Source organism: Pan paniscus, chromosome 13 (genome assembly GCF_029289425.2).
Source record: "Pan paniscus chromosome 13, NHGRI_mPanPan1-v2.0_pri, whole genome shotgun sequence".
NCBI lineage: Eukaryota > Metazoa > Chordata > Mammalia > Primates > Hominidae > Pan > Pan paniscus.
In genome coordinates, this window is record NC_073262.2 from 91,061,551 (window position 1) to 91,083,076 (window position 21,526).

The window sequence follows — 21,526 nt, forward strand, 5'->3', positions numbered from 1 at the left end:
GGGAGGGAGGTGCCAGGCTCTTTTTAACAAATAGCTCTTACAAGGGACTAACAGAGCAAGAACTCACTCATTACCACCAGGATGGCACCAAGCCATTCATGAGGGATCTGCCCCCATGACCCAAATACCTCTCACTAAGTCCCACATTTAACATTGGGGATCACATTTCAACATGAGGTTTGGAGGGTGAAATAGCTGAATTATTGCATATGTATAGTACAATTTCAGTTTTAGAAAAAGACTGGGTAGAAGGTGTCTAAATATTATCTTTTTGTTTATCTTAATATAGATGATTTTTATTTTCCTTTATAATTTTCTAATTTTCTAAGTGTTTTGTTCATACACACACTCACACTATATATACTGAAAAATATAATAACCAAACGTTTCAAGGAAAGTGACTTGTGTTTTCCACTAATTTCAGCAAAAAGAGTGAATGACTTGATAATTGTTCTCCTACTTTTTCTAATCAGAAAAATTTCCTGCCTTTGAGAGCTTCAAAGCACTGCAGAAAGTTTAACAGCACATGCAATGGAAAGCATGGATTGAATTTGATTTTAAATTGATAAATTTAAAATTCTTATGTGTTCTGAAGAGTTTGTCATGTCTCATCCACTATCACTTTTTTCATTACCATACTGAAAGCTGAGGGTATGGAACTCAGAATGCATTTGGAAGAATAAAAGGTGATATGAATTCTTGGTCTTATCTGATTTCCTGGAATAGAAAAACCCAGGATTAAAGCTATCTTTGTCTGGTTCTATTCCTATATAAATTAAATTATAAAGATCTTTCCAGTTTTACATCTTATAAATATGAATGCCTTGAGTCTATTTTGCATTAGCATCTAACAAATATACACACATTTCCAAGAAGTAATTTGCTTGTCTCATCCCCTCCCTTTCATGTCTCTTCAGAGCCGCCTTGGCAATATGATCTTCCTAAATACATATCTAAAACACGTATCTTACTGTACTGCTTCCCTGTTTAATCATACTTCCATCACCTTTAGGGTAAAATACAAATGTTATAACATGGCAGTCAGGAGCCTTCCTGATGTGGCCTCATCTTATTACTAAAGTTTTACACAAAAGAGTTTCCTATAAATATTCTATTTTAAAATAAAATATTCTAACTAATAGCCAATCCTTGAAGATGGCGTGTTCGTTCTTATTCCTGTGCCCTTGCTTATGGTGTTTCCTTTGCCATCCGTGGCTTTCCCCACCATCCTCACTGGACAGCTTCTGTGAACTGAAGGTTAATGAGTCTTATCTCTTTGAGGAAGACTTTCCTGCAGCACCTAGCCTTGCCATGAACATAGTCCTTATCACACTGATGCATGCAAAGGAGTATGCAGACTTATTTTCCTCTCACTAGTAACTAAACAATTGGGCATTCAATAGCTGTTCAGTGAATATTGGTTTAATGAAGAAAATTACTTTTCTAATTTTATTTTCCTTAGAGTGTAGGGGTATAGGTATGACTATTTGCATGTCATTTCCTTAGTGAGATGACTAGAATACATAGGAAGTGATTGCTCCAAGCTACTTAGGACAATCATCCTAATATCACCTTCTTTGTACCTTTTGCTTGGAACATGGGGTGAAAACATTTGAGAAGGTGTCTTAAAGGCATACTAAGGCATGTGTACTTTGTGCATTGGTGATGTGGCCAAATTACTTGTTAGAGAAATTACGACTGGCTAGGGATGGATAGGTGGGGAGTGTAAACTGGGAGGGAAAACAAACTGGAGATTGTTGTATTAAGCAGAATTGAATTTATTTAACTGCATGTAGGTGGTAAGGGAAAAAAGAGTGATTAATCATGCCAGATTTCAGGTGTGAGCAATCAGTGGGGATTGAACGTTTACTTACTTAAAGTCACAGGACAAACAAGAAAAAAATAGAAAAGAAAATCAGGGCCAAGATCTTATTTTATAAATTTTGAATTTAGGAGCTTATAGAGGATAAGAAAGAAATATCCAGGAAAACTCCTAAAACATTTTGCAAATTAGATTAAATACTGGTAAATTATTGGACTTAGGTAAAAAAGAGAATAATGATTTTGAAAATATTTTAAGATCATGATAATGGTGGTCTGTATTTCATATGATGACAAGTAGAAATACAATTTGGCCTGACTTGTCTGTTTTGCTTGGTTTATTGCATATAGAATATTTAAGATTTACCTGTTACATTAACAAATTGAAGCGTTTTGTCATATTGCAGCATTAATAATGTTTTTCTTAAATGGTACTGTTGGGGATAAAGGAAGTTTTAGTAAAGAAATAGTTGGTTTCATTTAATTTCATATACGTCTTCAAATTGTGTGAAAATATATAATAAATGGTGGCAAAACAGTATCAAATTGAGCATATTATTTTCATACTAAAATTTTAAGAAGCATTTGAATTGGAAATCAGGATTTTATATTTTAAAATAAAAATATGTTCAAAAGAGCAGCCCCTAAGCCAGTCTGAGTTTTGCAAGAATATTCAAAGTGCTCTTTCTATGAAAAATCTAATCATATCAGACATAGAATAATAGATCCCATTTGGAAAATATGTCATTTCCTGCAAGAAGAAAGGCAGAAGTAGGCATAAGTTAGTTCTTATTTTTTGATGTGTGTATTTTTGTGCTCTTCTTTATTCTGTCACATTGCATAAAATATTCTAGTTTGAAAAGTATTTCCTGCAGTATGACTGGGTTTCAGTCAACGTAAGATAAAAATAAAGGCTACGGGGATGTTAAATTGAATTGACCATTTTAAGGATAATATTTTCTTTTATTAAATTTTGGAATTAGATCAATTGAAGAGTTTTATTAACAATTATTTATCTTGATTAAATTGAATTGACCATTTTAAGGAAAATATTTTCTTTTATAAAATTTTGGAATGAAATGTATTGAATAGTTTTGATAACAATTATTTATCTCAAATTATTTCTCTCTAATTTCTGTTCATAAGATCAATAGTTGTCAAAAGAAAAATGGAAAAACTATATCATCCTAAAAAAGAACTAATTTTGTTCTTCCTTTTCTCTCCTCTCATTTAAGACCAACAAACAAGAAAAACATGATCTGATAAAAGACTGTGGAAATTATGACATGGTTTTATAGTTTACCTTTTAACTATGTGTCATGCTTGAAATTTCCTGTCCAGGATAAACACATCTATTTTTAGAGCTGGAAGTATGTGATGATACAACCTTTACATTTTACAGCAAGGTGAAATGAATTGTGTCATTCATACATGCTAAGATCCAGTGAATGCTAAGAAAATAACATACGATTTAATAAATAATAGTGTTACTGAGTAAGCAAACATTATTTTTCACTAAAATTATAAAATATCAATATATGGCCTTAAAATATACTGTGCTAATATTTTAATTCAAAATTTAAAATTGTTGCTTTTTGTAGTAGATGCTGTTAATGATCAGCCTATAACCTCTCTTTTAGTGCTGTAGTTCAGACTGGCAAAATTTCTAATGCTTATCCTGCATTTCTCTACCTAAGGGATTCTTTGGCCACAAGAGACCACTTTGCCAACCAAATAGGCTGAAAGTTCCAGGGAATTAATGCCCCTGGGAGCAACCCTCAGCTAATGACTAATGAGGATTGGTGTATAAATATGCTAGCTCTCATTCTTACAGTGAGATATATCTGAGGGGTGTATTTCACAGTGGATGTCTGATTTTCCCCAGCCAGACTAAGCTGCAGTTGCCAGTAGTGTTACAGGCCTGATAATGATCTCTGTGTTGGTAAGAGGTCTTCCACTCTGGGTCTCACCTCTTTCTTTTCATCCCTGCTAATATTTCCTGGGATCATCTCCCAAATAAACTTCTCGCATTGAAGTTATTATCACCTCAGTGTTTGCCTCTGGGGCAACCTAAACTGAGATCCTTTCTTTCTCTCTAAAGTCATGTTAGAATATGAAAAAGAAGCTGGGCGCGGTAGCTCACACCTGTAATCCACCCAGCACTTTGGGAGGCCAAGGCAGGCACATCACCTGAGGTCAGGAGTTCGAGACCAGTCTGGCCAACATGGCGAAACCCCCTCTCTACTAAAAATACAAAAATTAGCCGGGCATGATGCCACACAGTTGTATTCCCAGCTACTCAGGAGGCTGAGACAGAAGAAAACAAATACATTGAACAAATAGGTCAATAGGCTTCTGAAGAATATTGTGGCTAAGCTGGAAAACGATGGCTTTCAAAGTATTCAGATGGCTTAGATTGAAACACAGAGGAAGGGATAAAATAATATTTGAGATCTATCTAAGAAAGTCAAAAATATAGATATGGCATCATCAATGTCTGAATCAAGGGGTTTGTATCAAAGTTATGATGGGAAGCAGGGCACAAGACTTAGATATGTTTCTCCATTCTTCCCCCTCCCTCAAAAAGATCAGGTCTTTTTAGTGTTTTGGCAAAAGATACTATGCTGTGAATTCTGGTACTATTTGAACTTATGTCAGCGGTACATTCGAAATAATATAATTAAAGGAAGACATAATTTGTGCTGTTGTGTCTACCCAGAAAGAATTTTTGTTTTGTTTGTTGGAATAAAAATAGAAAAGTCTTAACCAATTAACATATCTCTTCTAGTTATAGCATGATTATGAATAGAAGGATAAGCTATCTAAATGCCTTGCCGTAAGAGTCAAAGTAGAATGAAAATGAAAGTAAATAAGTGCCTTCTAAAATTCAGTTTCACCTTCTTAATCATCATGAACAGGGTATGTGCTTGGTTAGTCCAAATAAATCATATGTGAAAGAGATAGTTGGGGCTACTTCTTGTTCAAGGGGGAAAGGCATATATTGTTAAAGAACTATCACCAAGCTTTAATAGTAACATATCTGTGAGTTAAAACATTTAACACATCATCTACAAATCTTGCTATTTTCCATTACCTAGGTATCAGTAATAATGTTTTCCAAATGTTTACATATTTTATCATTATTTCCCTATTATTTGGTAACTTTCTTGAACATTTGCAAGAAGCATAATTAAAATTTTAAAGGGTATGCTGGACTTCTAAATTAAAATAAACAGAAATGTAATTATTGATTAATTCTAAGTCCAATTATATTTTTCTTTTTAGTTATTTATGATTCCATCTGATATACATAGGAGAGAAACTGATAGAAGAATTCTGATGGCAACTGTATGATAGAAGCTATATAAAGTCAAGTGTCCATTTTCTTTCAACTATATTTGAGCATACCCAGGTAAGAATAAATGATTGTTTATACATTTTCCATTATTTCCAAAAAGGACTTGAAATTATAAAAATGCTTTTATTATGTGTTGAATGTTTAAAAATATAGTCTTATGTTGTAAAAAATAGTAAAATTCATAAAAGTAAAATAAAATTAAAAGCACTGATGAGCCTTTTTTCTGAAAATAACTTCTGTCATCATTTTGTTCTATATAATTTTATTTTTGTTTTGTTGGATTTTTCCTTTAAGCAAAGTTACAATGATAGTATTATATTTAGTTGATTTTCATGCAACTGATAAAGACATACTCATGACTGGGAAATTTACAAGAGAAAGACGTTTAATGGACTTACAGTTCTACATGGCTGGGGAGGTCTCATAATCATGGAGGAAGGTGAAAGGCACGTCTCACACAGCAGCAGGCAAGAGAAGAGAGCTTGTGCAGGGAAACGCCTGTTTTTAAAACCATCAGATTTTGTGAGACCCACTCACTATCATGAGAACAGCACAGGAAAGACTCGCCCCCATGATTCAATCACCTCCCACCAGGTTCCTGCCACAACATGTGGGAATTGTGGGAGGTACAAATCAAGATAAGATTTGGTTGGGGACACAGCCAAACCTTATCATTCCATCCCTGGCCCCTCTCAAATCTCATGTCCTCACATTTCAAAACCAAACATGCCTTCCCAACAATCCCCCAAAGTCTTAACTCATTTCAGTGTCAACTCAAAAGTCCACAATCCAAAGTCTCATTAGAGACAAGGCAAGTCCTTTTTGCCTATGAGCTTGTAAAATCAAAAGCAAGTTAGTTACTTCCTAGATAAAATAGGGTACAGGAATTGGGTAGATACAGCCATTCCAAATGGGAGAAATTGGCCAATGCATAGGGGCTACAGGCCCCACGCTGGTCCAAAATCCAGTGGGGCAGTCAAATCTTAAAGCTCCAAAATGATCTCCTTTGATGCTATGTCTCACATCCAGATCACGCTGATGTAAGAGGTGAGTTCCCATGGTCTTGGGCAGCTGCGCCTCTGTGGCTTTGCAGGGTATAGCTGCCCTCCTGGCTGCTTTCATGGGCTGACATTGAGTGTCTGAGTCTTTTCCAGGTGCAGGGTGCAAGTTGTTGTTGGATCTACCATTCTAGGGTCTGGAGGATGGTGGCCCTCTTCTCACAGCTCCACTAGGTGGTGCCCCAGTAGGGACTCTGTGTGGGGGCTCTGACCCCACATTTGCCTTCCACACTGCCCTAGGAGAGGTTCTCCATGAGGACCCTACTCCTGCAGCAAACTTCTGCCTGGACATCCAGACATTTCCATACATCTTCTGAAATCTAGGCGGAGGTTCCCAAACCTCAATTCTTGACTTCTGGGCATCCACAGGCTCAATACCATGTGGAAGCTGCCAAGACTTGGGGCTTGCACCCTCTGAAGCAACAACCAAGCCATACCTTGGCCACTTTTAGTCATGGCTGGAGCAGCTGGGATGCAGGCCCATCAAGTCCCTAGACTTCATAAAGCAGAGGGACCCTGGGCCAGGAAATCATTTTTTCCTCTTAAACCTCCGGGGTTGCCATGAAGACCTCTGGCATGCCCTGGAGACATTTTTCCCCATTATCTTGATGATTAACATTTGGCTCCTTGTTACTTATGCAAATTTATGCAGCTAGCTTGAATTTCTCCTCAGAAAACGGGATTTTCTTTTCTATTGCATTGTCAGACTGCAAATTTTCTGAACTTGTATGCTCTGCTTCCCTTATAAAACTGAATGTCTTTAACAGCACCCAAGTCACGTCTTGAATGCTTTGCTGCTTAGACATTCCTTCCTCCAGATACCCGAAATCACCTCTCTCAAGTTCAAAGTTCCACAAATCTCTAGGGCAGGAGCAAAATGCCGCCAGTCTCTTTCCTAAAACATAACAAGAGTCACCTTGGCTCCAGTTCCCAACAAGTTCCTCATCTCTATCTGAGACCACCTCAGCCTGGATGTCATTTTCCATATCATTATCAGCATTTTGGTCAAAGCCATTCAACAAGTCTTTAGGGAGTTCCAAACTTTCCCACATTCTCCTGTGTTCTTCTGAGCCCTCCAAACTGTTTCAGCCTCTGCCTGTTAACCAGTTCCTAAGTTGCTTCTACATCTTTAGGTATCTTTTCAGCAGCATCCAACTCCTGGTACCAATTTACTGTATGAGTCTGTTTTCACACTGCTGATGACGACATACCCAAGACTGGGCAATCTACAAAAGAAAGCAGTTTAATGGACTTACAGTTCCATGTGGCTGGGGAGACCTCACAACCATGGAAGAAGGTGAAAGGCACATCTCACACAGCAGCAGACAAGAGAAGAGGGCTTGTGTAGGAAAACTCCCATTTTTAAAACCATCAGATCTTGTGATGGTTTTAAACCCACTCACTATCATGAGAACAGCGTAGGAAAGACCCACCTCCATGGTTCAATCACCTTCCACAAGGTTTCTCCCATGACGTGTGGGAATTGTGGGAATTACAATTCAAGATGAAATTTGGGTGGGGATACAGCCAAACCATACCAATTATATATATACTTTGTTGATTTTCTTTATTATTGTGTAACAAATTTGTTTTCTTCTGTTCTTTGAGAATATGAATTAGTGTTTTGTATTTTCTATTATATCTGTTAATATATAATATGTTTTAAAATATTTTTATTTTGTATTTATTATTCAGTCAATATTCTTATAGATAAATTGATATGTACACCACTTGGTTTGCATTAGTAGCATTACTAGAATTGGTATCACTGGCTCAATGACTGTGATCTTTTAAAGGCTTTTTATTGTTATTGCTGAGTTTACCTGTAGAAGGTAGTAACAAGTTAAAGTTTTCATTAGCCAGTTTTGAAAATATTGAATCACTGATTAGTGTTTTCTCATTCAAATAATTTTCCTAATGAAACCTAGTTTAAGTTGAAAAAAATGAAAATTAAATTAAAATTTTAAATTTTGGTTGCAGGCAGTAGCAATTTCTTTCTCACATCTATTCAGCAATATATTCCCTTACATAACTAAGCCTAGAGAAAAGTGAATGTTATATGGCCGGGTGTGGTGGCTCATGCCTGTAATCCTGCACTTTGGGAGGCCAAGTCGGTGGATTAACTGAGGTCAGGAGGTCAAGACCAGCCTGGCCAACATGATGAAACCCCGTCTCTACTAAAAATACAAAAATTATCTGGGTGTGGTGGCAAGTGCCTGTAATCCCAGCTACTTGAGAGGCTGAGGCAGGAGATCCCCTTGAACCCAGGAAGCAGAGTTTGCAGTGAGCCGAGGTTGCACCACTGCACTCCAGCCTGGGCAATAAGAGTGAGACTCCATCTAAAAAAAAAAATAAAGAAAAGTGTATATTATATATGTATAATCTTCCACATTGTTTAAAAATGCACCATTTAGAAATAATATCAAGTATACATTTATCTAATTAATATTTATTGAAAACTTATACTTATCAAGCACTGTGATTAGCAATGGCAGTGAGGATGGTAAACATTAGAGAAGGGAAGGCACATAAATAGTTCCTTGTCACCCCTAACTTTCAATAAAATATGGCAAGATAAGAAATACGTTTTGGTTTCTTATGTTTAAGTAGGCTGTATTAAGTGACAAGAAAGAAGTAAAATAATAGGGCAGTTTGTAATGGTAACACTTTCAGCTTGGGAATTGAGGAACACTTTCACAAACAAAAGACCACTTGAGTTGTGCTTTTTAAGGTAGAGAGGAACACTGACAGGCAAACATTTAAATGGAGAGTCAACTTGGAGCAAAGGTACTGGGCTGGCAAACCATAGGGATGGGATGTTCAGGAAATTGGAAAGAGAGATTAGATATAGCAGAGTAGTTGGAAATGTGTTCTGTGATTTGGATTCTTATAACTAGGCATTTGTGTCTCATTATATGGAGAGGAACAATTGCAGGGGAGCCAGATGAACCATGCTATCCTTTAAGAAGTTGTTTTTTTTTTAATTTTTTTGTTATTATTATACTTTAAGTTTTAGGGTACATGTGCACGATGTGCAGGTTAGTTACATATGTATACATGTGCCATGCTGGTGTGCTGCACCCGTTAACTCGTCATTTAGCATTAGGTATATCTCCTAATGCTATCCCTCCCGCCTCCCCCCACCCCACAACAGTCCCCAGAGTGTGATGTTCCCCTTCCTGTGTCCATGTGTTCTCATTGTTCAATTCCCATCTATGAGTGAGAACATGCGGTGTTTGGTTTTTTTGTCCTTGCGATAGTTTACTGAGAATGATGATTTCCAATTTCATCCATGTCCCTACAAAGCCACATTTTCTTAATCCAGTCTATCCCTTTAAGAAGTTTAATCTAGGCCAACTGCATTGGTTCATGCCTGTAATTCCAGCACTTTGGGAGACTGAGGCAGGTGGATCGCTTGAGGACAGGAGTTCAAGACCATCCTGGAAAACATAGTGAGAGCCCATCTCTACCAAAAAAAAAAAAAAAAAAAAAAAAAAGTAGAAAAACTTAGCCAGACAGGATGGTGTATACTTGTAGTCCCAGCTCCTTGAGAGGCTGAAGTGGGAGGATCACTTGAGCCCAGGAGGTGAAGGTCGCAGTGAGACGTGATCACACCTCTGCCCTCCAGCCTGGGTGACAGACCAAAACTCTGTCTCAAAAAATCTAAAAAAAAAAAAACAAAAAGAAGTTTAATTTAAAAGTGATATGTGTGTTAGACTAATGAAGAGAGAGCAGCTCAAAGGAAGGCAGATTAGTTTGCAGGCTTTTCCTTACATTTTGATCACTATTTGCTGAACCCTTGCTACTTGCCAGGCACTAAGCTAGGAACTGTAGGAAAATAAAACGATGAAGACATAATCTCTACCCTTGAGGAGTTTATAATGTAGCAGATGTACCTGTATGACAAACAAATGAATAGAATACACCATGAAAGCACAAGAGAATCATGTTTAAGTAAAGACTAGTGAGTAATAATTATGTTGGCATGCAGATACTGAGTTACCAGTAGCCTAGGTTTCCCCAAAAACATTAAGTCTGATCAAGGTTGCCCAAGAGGCAATGTTTCTAAATTTTTAAATAATTCAGGAAGAAACAATAGAAGCTTTGTCTAGGGCGAAAAAAATGTAAGTAAAAAAGAAAGTGTGGTTAGATGAGACTTGGTAGTAGTAGAAGCAGTTAAGCGGGGGTTAAAGAAACAGGCCTTTTGTTTAGGCAAGAGGGGCATGTTGATGACAGGCACAGAAATGGGGAAAACAGAGTAAAAGTGGGTTTTGTTATTGTTGGTAAAATTTGTTTGGCTTTGAACACTGAAGAATTTTCTCTCCTGCTTCACTTTCCTGTGTTGAAACCTTTGCTAGAGCACTCATAACATTTTAAAATTTCATTGCAATTCCTTATTGAGAATTGAGGAATATTATTGAGGATTAATTAAGGATTCATTTATTTATTACTAAAAATTATTTCCATCCTTTAAAAATAAAAGTATAATAGAGTAAATATAATTTACACCAAACAAAACAAAAATATAAATAAAAGACCTGATTTCATTCATTACCACAATGTATATAATTTAGCCTTACACTTTCCAGCAGTCACAAAAATGGATATATGTTCTTTCTCTAAAAGCTGAGATAAATGTATTATGAGTCTTAGTGTAATGGATAGGAAAAGTGTCCTTACCTTTTAGAGGTACCTTATATATTAAATTGTTAAAAAATAAAGGGAATTAATTCTTTAAAAAAATTTCAGTAGGTCTTGGGGTATCAGCAGTTTTTAGTTACATGGATAAATTGTACAGTGGTGAAGTCTGAGATTTTTGCACACTTGTCACCTGAGTAGTGTGCATTGTACCCAATATGTAGTTTTTTATTCCTCACCCAGTTCCCACCCTCCCCATTCTGGATGTAGCTATCCAGAGTCTCCAAAGTCTCTTATACCACTCTGTATGCCTTTGCATACCCATAGCTTAGCCAAGTGAGAACATGTGGGATTTGTTTCTTTTATTCCTGAGTTATTTCACTTGGAATAATGGCCTTGAGCTCCATCCAAGTTGCTGCAAAAGACATTATTTCATCCTTTTTTTTTTAAATGGCTGAGTAGCATTTCATGGTGTACATATAGCACGTTTTCTTTACTCATTGGTCCATGGGCACTTAAGTTGGTTCCACATCTTTGCCTTTGTGAATTGTGCTGCAAAAAACATACGCATGCAGGTGTCTTTTTGTTATGACTTCTTCTACTTTGGGTAGATACCCAGTAGTGGAATGGCTGGATCAAATGTTAGATCTACTTTTAGTTCCTTAAGAAATGTTCATGCTGTATTCCATAGATATTGTACTGATTTACATTCCCATCAGCAGTGTATGTGCTCTGTTTTCGCCACTTCCACGCCAAATCTATTATTGTCTTTTGACTTTTTAATAATAGCTTATTCTTGCAGGGCATCTCATTGTGGTTTTAATTGGCATCGTCCTGATGATTAGTGATGTTGAGCATTTTTTCAAATGTTTGTTGGGTATTTGTTTATCTGCTTTTGAGAAATATCTATTTATGTCATTTGTCCACTTTTAGATGGGATTATTTGTTTTTTTCTTGCTGATTTATTTAAGTACCTTGTGGATTTTGGATATTTGTCCATTGTCAGATGCATAGTTTGCAAATATTTTCTCCCATTCTATGTGTTGTCTGTTTATTCTGTTCATTATTTCTTTTGCTGTATGGAAGATTCTTAGTTTAATTAGGTCCCATTTATTTATATTTGTTTTTGTTGCATTTGCTTTTGTGGTCTTAGTCATAAATTCTTTGCCTAGGCTAATGTTCAGAAGAGTTTTTCCTAGGTTATCTTCTAGGTTTTTTATGGTTTCAGGTCTTAGATTTAAGGATTTGACCCATCTTGAGTTGTTTTTTTAAAATAAGATGAGAGATAGGGATCCAGTTTCACTCTTCTACATGTAGCTATCCAGTTTTCCCAGAACCATTTATTAAGTAGGGTGTCCTTTCCCCAAGTTATGTTTATATATGCTTTGTCAAAGATCAGTTGGTTATAAGTATTTGACTCTATTTCTGTCTTCTCTATTATGGTCCATTGGTCTATGTGTTTACTTTTATGCCAGTACCATGCTGTTTTGGTAACTGTAAACATATAATATAATTGAAAATGTAATGCCTCTAGATTTGTTCTTTTGCTTAGGATTGCTTTGGCTGTTTGAGCCCTTTTTTTCATTTCATATGAATTTTAGGATTTTTTTTCTAATTCTGTGAAAATGATGTTGCTATTTTGATGGAATTGCATTGAATCTGTAAATTGCCTTGGACAGTATGGTCATTTTCACATTATTTATTCTTCCAATCCATGAGCATGGAATGTGTTTCCATTTGTTGGGGTCATGTATGATTTCTTTCAGCAGTGCTTTTTAGTTCTCTTTGTAGAGATCTTTCACATCCTTGGTTAAGTATATTCCTAGGTATTTTATTTTAATTTTTGCAGCTATTGTAAAAGAGACTGAGTTCTTGATTTGATTCTCAATGTGGTTGTTGTTGGCATATAGCAGTGCTACTGATTTGTGTAAACTGATTTTGTAACCTGAGACTTTACTGAATTTGTTTATCAAATCTAGGAGTCTTTTGGAGGAGTCTTCATGGTTTTCTATGTATACAATTACATCATCAGTGAATAGTGATGGTTTGACTTCCTGTTTTCCAATTTGGTTGCCCATTATTTGTTTATCTTGCCTTATTGCTCTGGTTAGGACTTCCAGTACTATATTGAATAGAAGTGCTGAAAATGGGCATCCTTTTCTCATTGAGGTTCTCATGGGAAATGCTTTAAACTCTTCCCCATTCAGTATGATTTGGCTGTGAGTTTGTGTTATATGGCTTTTATTATTTTGAGGTATGTACCTTCTATGCCTAGTTTTTTGAGGGTTTTTACCATAAAGGAAAACTGGACTTTACTGAATGCTTTTTCTGTATCGAGATGTTCATATGGTTTTTGTTTTTAATGCTCTTTAGGTGATGTGTTGCATTATTGACTTGTGTACGTTAAACCATTCCTGCTTCACTGGGAAAAAACCCACTAGATCATGCTGTATTATTTTTTTGATGTGCTGTTGCATTTGGTTAGCTAATATTCTATTGAGGATTTTTGCATCTATGTTCATCAGGGATACTGGTCTATTGTTTTCTTGTTTTATTATGTCCTTTCCTCACTTTGGTATCAGGGTGATACTGGCTTCATATAATGAGTTAGGGAGGATTACCTCTTTCTCAATCTTTTCACTATGATTGGTATCAATTGTTTTTTGAATGTCTGATAGAATTCAGCTGTGAATGCACCTGGCCCTGGGCTTTTATTGTTGGCAGTTTTTGTTTGTTATGAATTCAATTTCACTGCTTTTTATTGGTTTGTTCAGGGTTTTTATTTCTTCTTGATTTAATCTAGAAGAGTTGTATGTTTTCAGGAATTTGTCCATTTTCTCTAGACTTCCTAGTTTGTGTGCATAGAGGTGGTCATAGTAGTCTCAAATGATCTTTTGTATTTCAGTGTTGTTGGTTATAATGTCCCATTTTCATTTTTAATTTAGCTTATTTGAAATGTTTCTCTTCTTTGTTAATCTAGCTAATGGTCTATCAAGTTTGTTTATCTTTTCAGAGAACCAGCTTTTTGTTTCATTTATCATTTGTATTGTTTTCTTAAATTTCATTTAGTTCTGCTCTGATCCTCATTATTCCTTATCTTCTGCTAGTTTTGAGTTTGGTTTGTTCTTGTTTCTCTATTTCCTTGAGGTGTGACATTAGGTTGTCAATTTGTGATCTTTCAGATTTTTGATGTAGGCATTTAGCAATATAAATTTTGCTTTTAGCATTGCTTTTGCTTCAGAGATTTTGTAACTTATGTCGCTATTATGCTTCATTTCAAAGATTTTTGAAATTTCCATCTTGATTTTGTTATTAACTCAAAAATCATTCAGGAGCAGATTGTTTAATTTCCATGTATTTGTATAATTTTGAGAGCTCCTTTTAAAGGTGATTTCTAGCTTTATTCTCCTGTGATCTGAGAAGTTGATATGATTGTGATTATTTTAAATTTATTGAGACTTGTTCTGTGGCCTACCATATGGTTTATCTTGGAGAATGTTTCATGAGCTGATGAGAAGACTATATTCTGTGTTTTTTGGATAGAATGTTCTGTAAATATCTGTTAGGTCAATTTGTTCTAGAGTATAGCTTAAGTCCATTTTTTTTTGTCTTTCTGTCTTGATGATTTATCTAGTGCTGTCAGTGCCACGTTGAAGTCCCCCCGCGATTACTATGTTGCTACCCATCTCATTTCTTAGGTTTAGTAGTAAGTATTTTTAAAATCTGGGATCTCTAGAGTTAGATGCATATAAATTTAAGATTGTAATATCTTTTTGCTAGACTGATTTTTTTATTATTATGTAATGACCTTCTTTTTTTATTCTTTCTGCTTTAAAGTATGTTTATCTGATGTAAGAATAACTACTCCTGCTTGATTTTGGTTCCCATTTGCATAAAATGTCTTTATCCACCCTTTTACCCTGAGTTTATATGAATCTTTATGTGTTAGGTGAGTCTCTTGAAAACAGCAGATATTTGGTTTGTGATTTTTTATTCATTCTACCTTGTGTCTTTTAAGTGGAACATTAAGGCCATTTATGTTCAATGTTAATATTGAGACGTGAAGTACCGTTCCAGTTATTATGTTGATCGTTACCTAGATACTTTGTTTTCTTCTTTGTTATTGTTTTTTAAGCACCTTGAGTTTTATGCTTTCAAGAGATTCTGTTTTGGTGCATATTCACCTTCTCTTTTAAGATTTAGAAACCCTTTTAGCATTTCTTGTAGGGCAGCTCTGGTTCATAATTTATGAAATTTAGTTTTACTGGTTACAAAATTATTGGCTGACAGTTATTCTGTTTAAGGAGGTATAGATAGGACACCAGTCCCTCCTGCCTGGTAAGGTTTTTGCTGAGAAGTCTGCTGTCAGTTTGACAGGCTTTCCTTTATAAGTTACCTGATGCTTTTGTCTCACTGCTCTTAGAATTCTTTTTTTAAACATTGGCTTTAGATAGCCTGATAAGTGTATGCCTTGGTCATGTCCTTTTTGCAATAAATCTCCCAGGAGTTCTTTGATCTTCTTATATTTAGATATCTAAATCTCTAGCAAGGCCAGGAAAGTTTTTTTCAATTATTCACTCAAAATAAGTTTTCCAAGCTTTTTGCTTTCTCTTCTCCCTTAGGAACACCAGTTATTCTTAGGTTTGATCATTTTATGTAATCCCATATTTCTTACAGACATTATTCATTTCTTCTGTTTATTTTTTCTTTATTTTTGTCTGATTGGGTTAATTCAAAAGCTTTGTCTTTGAGCTCTGAAATTCTGTCTTCTAGTTGGTTTAGTCTATTATTAAAACTTTCCTCTGCATTTTGTACTTCCCTAAATGTGTCTTTCATTTCCAGACTTTCAGGTTGGGTTTTCTTCAAAATATCTTTCTCTTTAGAAAAATTTTCATTCATATCCTGAATTTTAAAAAAAATTAAGTTAGTTTTCACCTTTCTCTTGTATCTCCTTGAGTAACTTAATTATCAACATTTTGAATTTTTTATTTGGTATTTCAAAAATTTCATCTTGGTTTGGACCCATTTCTGGAGAGCTACTGTGATTTTTATAGTTGGGGGTATTATAGAATCCTGTTTTGTCATATTGCCAGAATTATTTTTCTGGTTTGTTCTCATTTGGGCAGATTATTTCTTCTGTTATTCTTTAATTTGTTTTTGATTTGACTTTTTAAAAAAAATTCTTTTTGTCTCCATTAAGGATGTGACTTTAATGTTTATAGTTTATGGTAACCTAATGCAGCTCTTGGTGCTTCCAGGGGGGAAGTCTCTGTGTGAGTTCCTTGGTTATAGAGGGTGTTTGTATGATGGCTTTCTCAAATGCTGGTTGTTGCAGTGTGCTTGATGTGTGAAGAAGTTCACTCTCTCCTATGGGGTTGGAATGGCAAAGGCCTCTTGAAGCTTATCTCATTCCCCTGTGCTGTGAACATTTTTATGTATTTATTTTTTCCACAGTATTTTATTTACTGTGTTGAATAGTTCCAGCTTCAGGCCGGTAGAGAAGGTTTCCCTGGGTAGAAACTGGGTGTGGCTAAAGCAGGTGGATAAATGCAATATCCAGTAGTGGACAGAGGTCCCAGCCTTGACAGAGGCAGGTGGAGAAACTCTCAGTGCAACACACTGAGGTCTTATCAGGGGGAACAGTCGGAGGCACCTGAACTCCCCTGTCAGGCCAGCAGGAAAGCAGTCCACCTCCTAGTTACACTACTGACTCAGTATTTTGGCTATTCAGATCAGACCAGCACAAGTTTTCATCTGCACAAATGTGCATATTCCAAGTAGAGTGGAATTCTAACACTTGTGCAAGCATGAACCTGGCGTGCACTCCACCTGTGGGGATATAATCCCCTTGAATTGTTCCAGAAAGGCTGTCCTTTGGTGTACTCATACTGACCTCCCATGGAAGAAGCCCCAGCTGGGTCTGCAGTGCTGGACAAGGGGCAAAACAAGTCCTCTTCTCCAAGACCCTTCATGAACACCAGGGCTGCCTGACTGTTGGCGTGGAGCTTCAGACTTTCCCCACTGAGCCTGGCAGTACATTTGTGCCTTTGCTGAAAGGAGCTTCCCATCAGCAGAAAGTTCTGGGATTCAAGTTCTGCCATCCAGATTTTTTTGTCCCATGAGGTGTTCCCTTGATATAGTGCACTCCTCATTCTGCTAGAAGTAGTATCTCTAAAGACAAGACTATTGTGAATGCTGCTGCTCCTCTGAGTCTAGCCACCCAATGGGGCTGCCACACTCTAGGTTGGTGGTGGGGATATGTTCAAGGGATCCAGTGTTGTGACCTATTCTGAGGTCTTCCAGAAGCAGGTACTAGTGCCAGCTCTGGTGGGGGTAGCAGGGGTGTAACATAGCCTCTGTGAGATTTATTGATTATAAATAGCCTTAGTGTGTTGGCTTTCTCAAATGCCAGTTGTAGTAGTAATGAACTGGTCACATGGACAGACTCAGGACCTCGTGATTAGCCAGGGTGTTGAAGGCAACAGTGACAGCTGAGGTCAGACACAAGTTTTTCCATCCTTGGTGCTGTGTTATTCTGCCTGCAGATGCTATAATGGACTGTGTCAGTTGGCCTCCAGCCAGGAGGTGGCGCTTGCAGAAGAGTGCTGGATGCTGTAGAAGTGGTGGGATTTGTGCTCTTTTTATGCTACCCAGGGGAAGTACTCTGGTTTCTTAGGCAATTGGTGGGGTCATAGAGCTGCCAAAATTTCTGTCTTTCATGTTAAGCTACCAAAACAGCGGAGGGGCAAAGCCAGGTGGGGGCTGGGTGGGAAAGATCCGAGCTGTGGTTCCCCACATGTGGGACAAACAAGGGCTCCTGTGAGGGTCCAGGGGCGGTTCTTTGGCTACTGGAGTAAAGTTTCAGAGAGGAGCACAGCTGCCTCAGCTGTACAGAAGAGTCCATATGCGGAGTGGGGAGTAACAGGTGACAGTATGTTCCACTCAGCTCCCCACACTGGCTAAAGCAGGTCTCACATCTGCAGTGTTCCACTAGCAGCAGCAAGCTAAGTTCCAGGTAGTTTGCATTCAGAACTTAAAACTGCCCGAGGCCATAAGCCTGCCTGGTGGAGACAGCAACCATGGCTTTCAGGCCACAGCCGTCCCAGTCTGCCGGCAAAGCTGGGACGTCCAGCTCCTGTATTCATGGCTGCAGGACTCTTCCCACTTGCCTCCCATTTCTGGCCAAAGGAATTTGTCCCCGCTCGAGATTATATTGTAAATTTCAGTTGGGAACTTCTCTCAACCTGCCACAGTCACCTGAGTTAGCTGGCAGGCTTCCACGAAATTTCCTGTGAAGTAGGATGAGGAATGGTTTCCCTCCATCCGTGCTGGAGACTGGGAATGCACACGTCTCTTCCTGCTGCTGCTCCCACTTTTATATTGCCCACGGCTCCCTAAATTAGTCTCAGCACTGGTTAGGGTAAGGCCTTCCCCTGTAGCCTGGATTGCCAGGTTCTGCAGTAGGAGTGTATACCCTGAAGGCAGTTTATCCCACTCCCACATTCGGAGGACTTGGTTTTCTGCCTGGCTTAGAAGATGCAGGCTGTAGCCTACCACCTCTTTCAAAGCATCTGTGATTTCTTTCAGTTTTCTTGTTAAGTTTCTACCTTGCTTCTTGTAAGAAAATTCACGGTGTGATTATCTACGTACTCTTTTGTCTTTCCAAGTGAGTGAGGCATGATAACAGTGCCTCCAGTCTGCCATCTTGTAGAAAAATGAATTTCTTAATACATAACTATGACTAGGTACGTTTTTTACAAGTTCAGAATCTACCTTCTCTAAAATATCATTCCTAACTTTTGGAATCTGGACCAGATCCTTCTATGTGCTGTGTACCTTAACACCATGTACATTTCTTTATCATATAACACATAGTGTGGGCTTGTCTACTATACCCTGAGATGATAAGATTCTTGAGGACTGGGTCATTATTTATAATTACAGATATAAATTTAAATCTAAATAAAACTCACTGCAATTTTTTTCATAGAAGATACTTCATAAATGTTGCTGATATGAAAAATTGAATCTATGCCCATTGTTTAATTATCTTCATTATCACTGACTAACTTAGTCTTACCAGCTTAATACAGTGTTTATGAATTATCTCACAGTTCCTGTGGACCAGGAATGTGGGCACAGCTTAGCTGGTACCTCTGGCTCTAGGTCTCTCATGATGTTGCAGTCAAGCTGTCGGCTACAACTGCAGTCATTCACAGCCCAACTGGGGCTGAAGAGGCCACTTCCAGATTCAGCCTCCACAGAGCTGCCTTATGATATGGAAGCTGTCTTCCTCGTGAACAATCAATCCAAAGAAGAAAAAGTGATCACCCATGATGGAAGCTACGTTCTTTTATAACCAAATCTAGGAAATGTCATCCCATCTGTAGTGAGTTGAATGTTGGCTTCCAAAAAGATATGTTCAAATCTTAACCTCCAATACTTGTGAATGTGGCATTACTTGGAAAAAGAGTCTATGCAGGTATAATTTAGGATCTTTAGATGCCATCATCCAGGATTAACTGGATGAACTGTAAGTCCAAAGACATGTGTGTTTAAAAGATACACACAGAGGAGAAGACCATGTAGAGACAGAGTCAGGGACTGATGTGATACAGACACAAGCCAAGGAGGAGTCACCAGAAGCCAAAAGAAGCAAGGAACAAAATTTCTACTACAGCCCGGGGAGAAAGTGCTACGTTTCCAACACCTTGATTTCAGAGTTCTGGCTTCCCGAACTGTGAGAGAATAAATTTCTGTTCTTTTAAGCCATCCACTGTTAACAGTGGTAATTTGTTATGGCAGACACCAAAAACACAAAATAAAGTTATTGAAGAAATTGAAGAAAGTGATTTTACTTTCACTGACTTTTTAGAGTGTCTATTTAGTACATCTATATATGTAATACATCTGTGTTAATAATGATATTCAAATTAATCTTCACCTATAAATGTTAACATTGTTTTTTATTTAATGGAGAGGTTTAAAGAGAAAGAGTTATGTATATTTATGTAGTATGTAATTATAATTAATAATCCCTTTATAAATTAATTACTATTTGAATAAAATGATGAAACCTAGAAAAGTGGTTTTTCATCAATATGTTGTTCTCTGTGTTGCAAAGTGATAAACTGTAGGCCTTTTTTAGTCTAAACTAGTTATTCATGCTATGATGTATCACTTATTACACTGAAGCCTTGACTTTCTTAGAGGTCACATTCTTTATAAAATGGCTTAATTTGCTTTTACAGCATGATTTATATTGAGAAAATTTAGTTTGGTGAAAAATAAAAAATATTTTCATGAGAATAATTTTTGTGTGTAAAGATTGAGCTAAAGGAGGGAGAAGAGTAGGATTTGCATTAATATCTACAATGCATGAAAAAATGGAAGTGGCTATCTTAGAGAAGGAAATTGGCAAATCATGAATTTCAAATTGCATAGTTTATCAGTTAGGTAGCCTGACAATCTAAACTAGAAACTTTTTGATCAGGCAACCATCTGTGAAACAACACCTATTTATACAAGCAATCTGTGCTATGTACTAATCACATCTACATTTGAAGAGTCTCTTATTCTTAGATCACAAGTAACAGAAACTAGTTCTGTCTGTTTAAACAAAAAATGCATTTTGCTGAAAGGATATAACTTAGCACATAAAATTTGAGGGTAATCAGATGAAACAGTTCTCAGAAAAGACAGGAGCCAGACTGTTCTAGGCATCTAGAGATCAGGAAGTGGAGAGAAACAGCAGTGGGTACTTCTGTGGAGCTAAATATGGACCAATAGTATTTTTTAATGTTCTTCCTCTCACACTCACAAAGGGAGTCAGAATGGCTGAGTTTGAGTCATTTGCCCCCTGCCAGGAACCACGGCAACTGATTAACAGTTCTCAAAAGACTGCCTGTACTAGGAGAGAGTAGGTCCCAAAGGCAACTTTAAAGTTCTGGAACCAAGACGGAGGGCAAATATGGGGGCAAATAAAAACAATAGATACCTCCTAAAACTCTTTTTCATAAGTGTTATTTAAAGCCATCAAACTGTCCAGGTGCAGTGGCTTATATCTGTAATCCCAGCACTTTTGGAGTCTGAGATGGGAGGATTGCTTGAGGCCAGAACTTTGAGACCAGCCTGGGCAACATAGACCCCTGTCCCTACAAGAAATTAAAAAAAAAAAAAAAAAGCCATCAAACTGTAATAACAATAAAATGTCATATAATAAAGATTTTGCCAGTAAAATGAGTATAGGTGAAATAATAATGTTGCTTAGTTCTCAATAGGTATCTACTATCTTGAAAAATTCATTTGTTCTTTCTTGTGTACATACTTGTATTTACTAATTGCCTATCACATGTCAATTGCTATCCTTGACAATGAGCATAACATTATAAACAATGGAGTTATTCCTTGCTTTTATGGAGTTTATAGTCTAGTGAAATAGAAATAAAACCACTAATATATTGCAATAAGTCTAAGATAGGAGGCATAGAACTATAAACAGAGTGGCTTAAAACAACAAAAATTCATTGTATAACAGTTATGGAGGATAGAAGCTCAAAACCTAGGTACCAGGGGTCACTGTCCCTCCAAAGGCTCTAGGGGAGGATCCTTCTTTTTTTTCCAGCTTCTAGTGGCTCCTTGTATTGCTTGA

General features: G+C 37.0%; 1 protein-coding gene across 46 annotated transcripts in view; it reads left to right on the plus strand.

The window, feature by feature from the left end:
* GULP1 (GULP PTB domain containing engulfment adaptor 1) overlaps positions 1-21,526 on the plus strand; it is a 308,404-nt gene that overhangs the window by 88,069 nt on the left and 198,809 nt on the right. For 42 of the 46 annotated variants that reach the window (XM_055108854.2, XM_055108855.2, XM_063595470.1 and 39 more), the window contains exon 2: positions 5,107-5,233. The exons of the other annotated variants lie outside the window; for them this stretch is intronic. The gene's annotated coding sequence lies outside the window, so the exon portion shown is untranslated. The remainder of the gene's footprint in view (positions 1-5,106; positions 5,234-21,526) is intronic. 46 annotated transcript variants of the gene reach the window in all.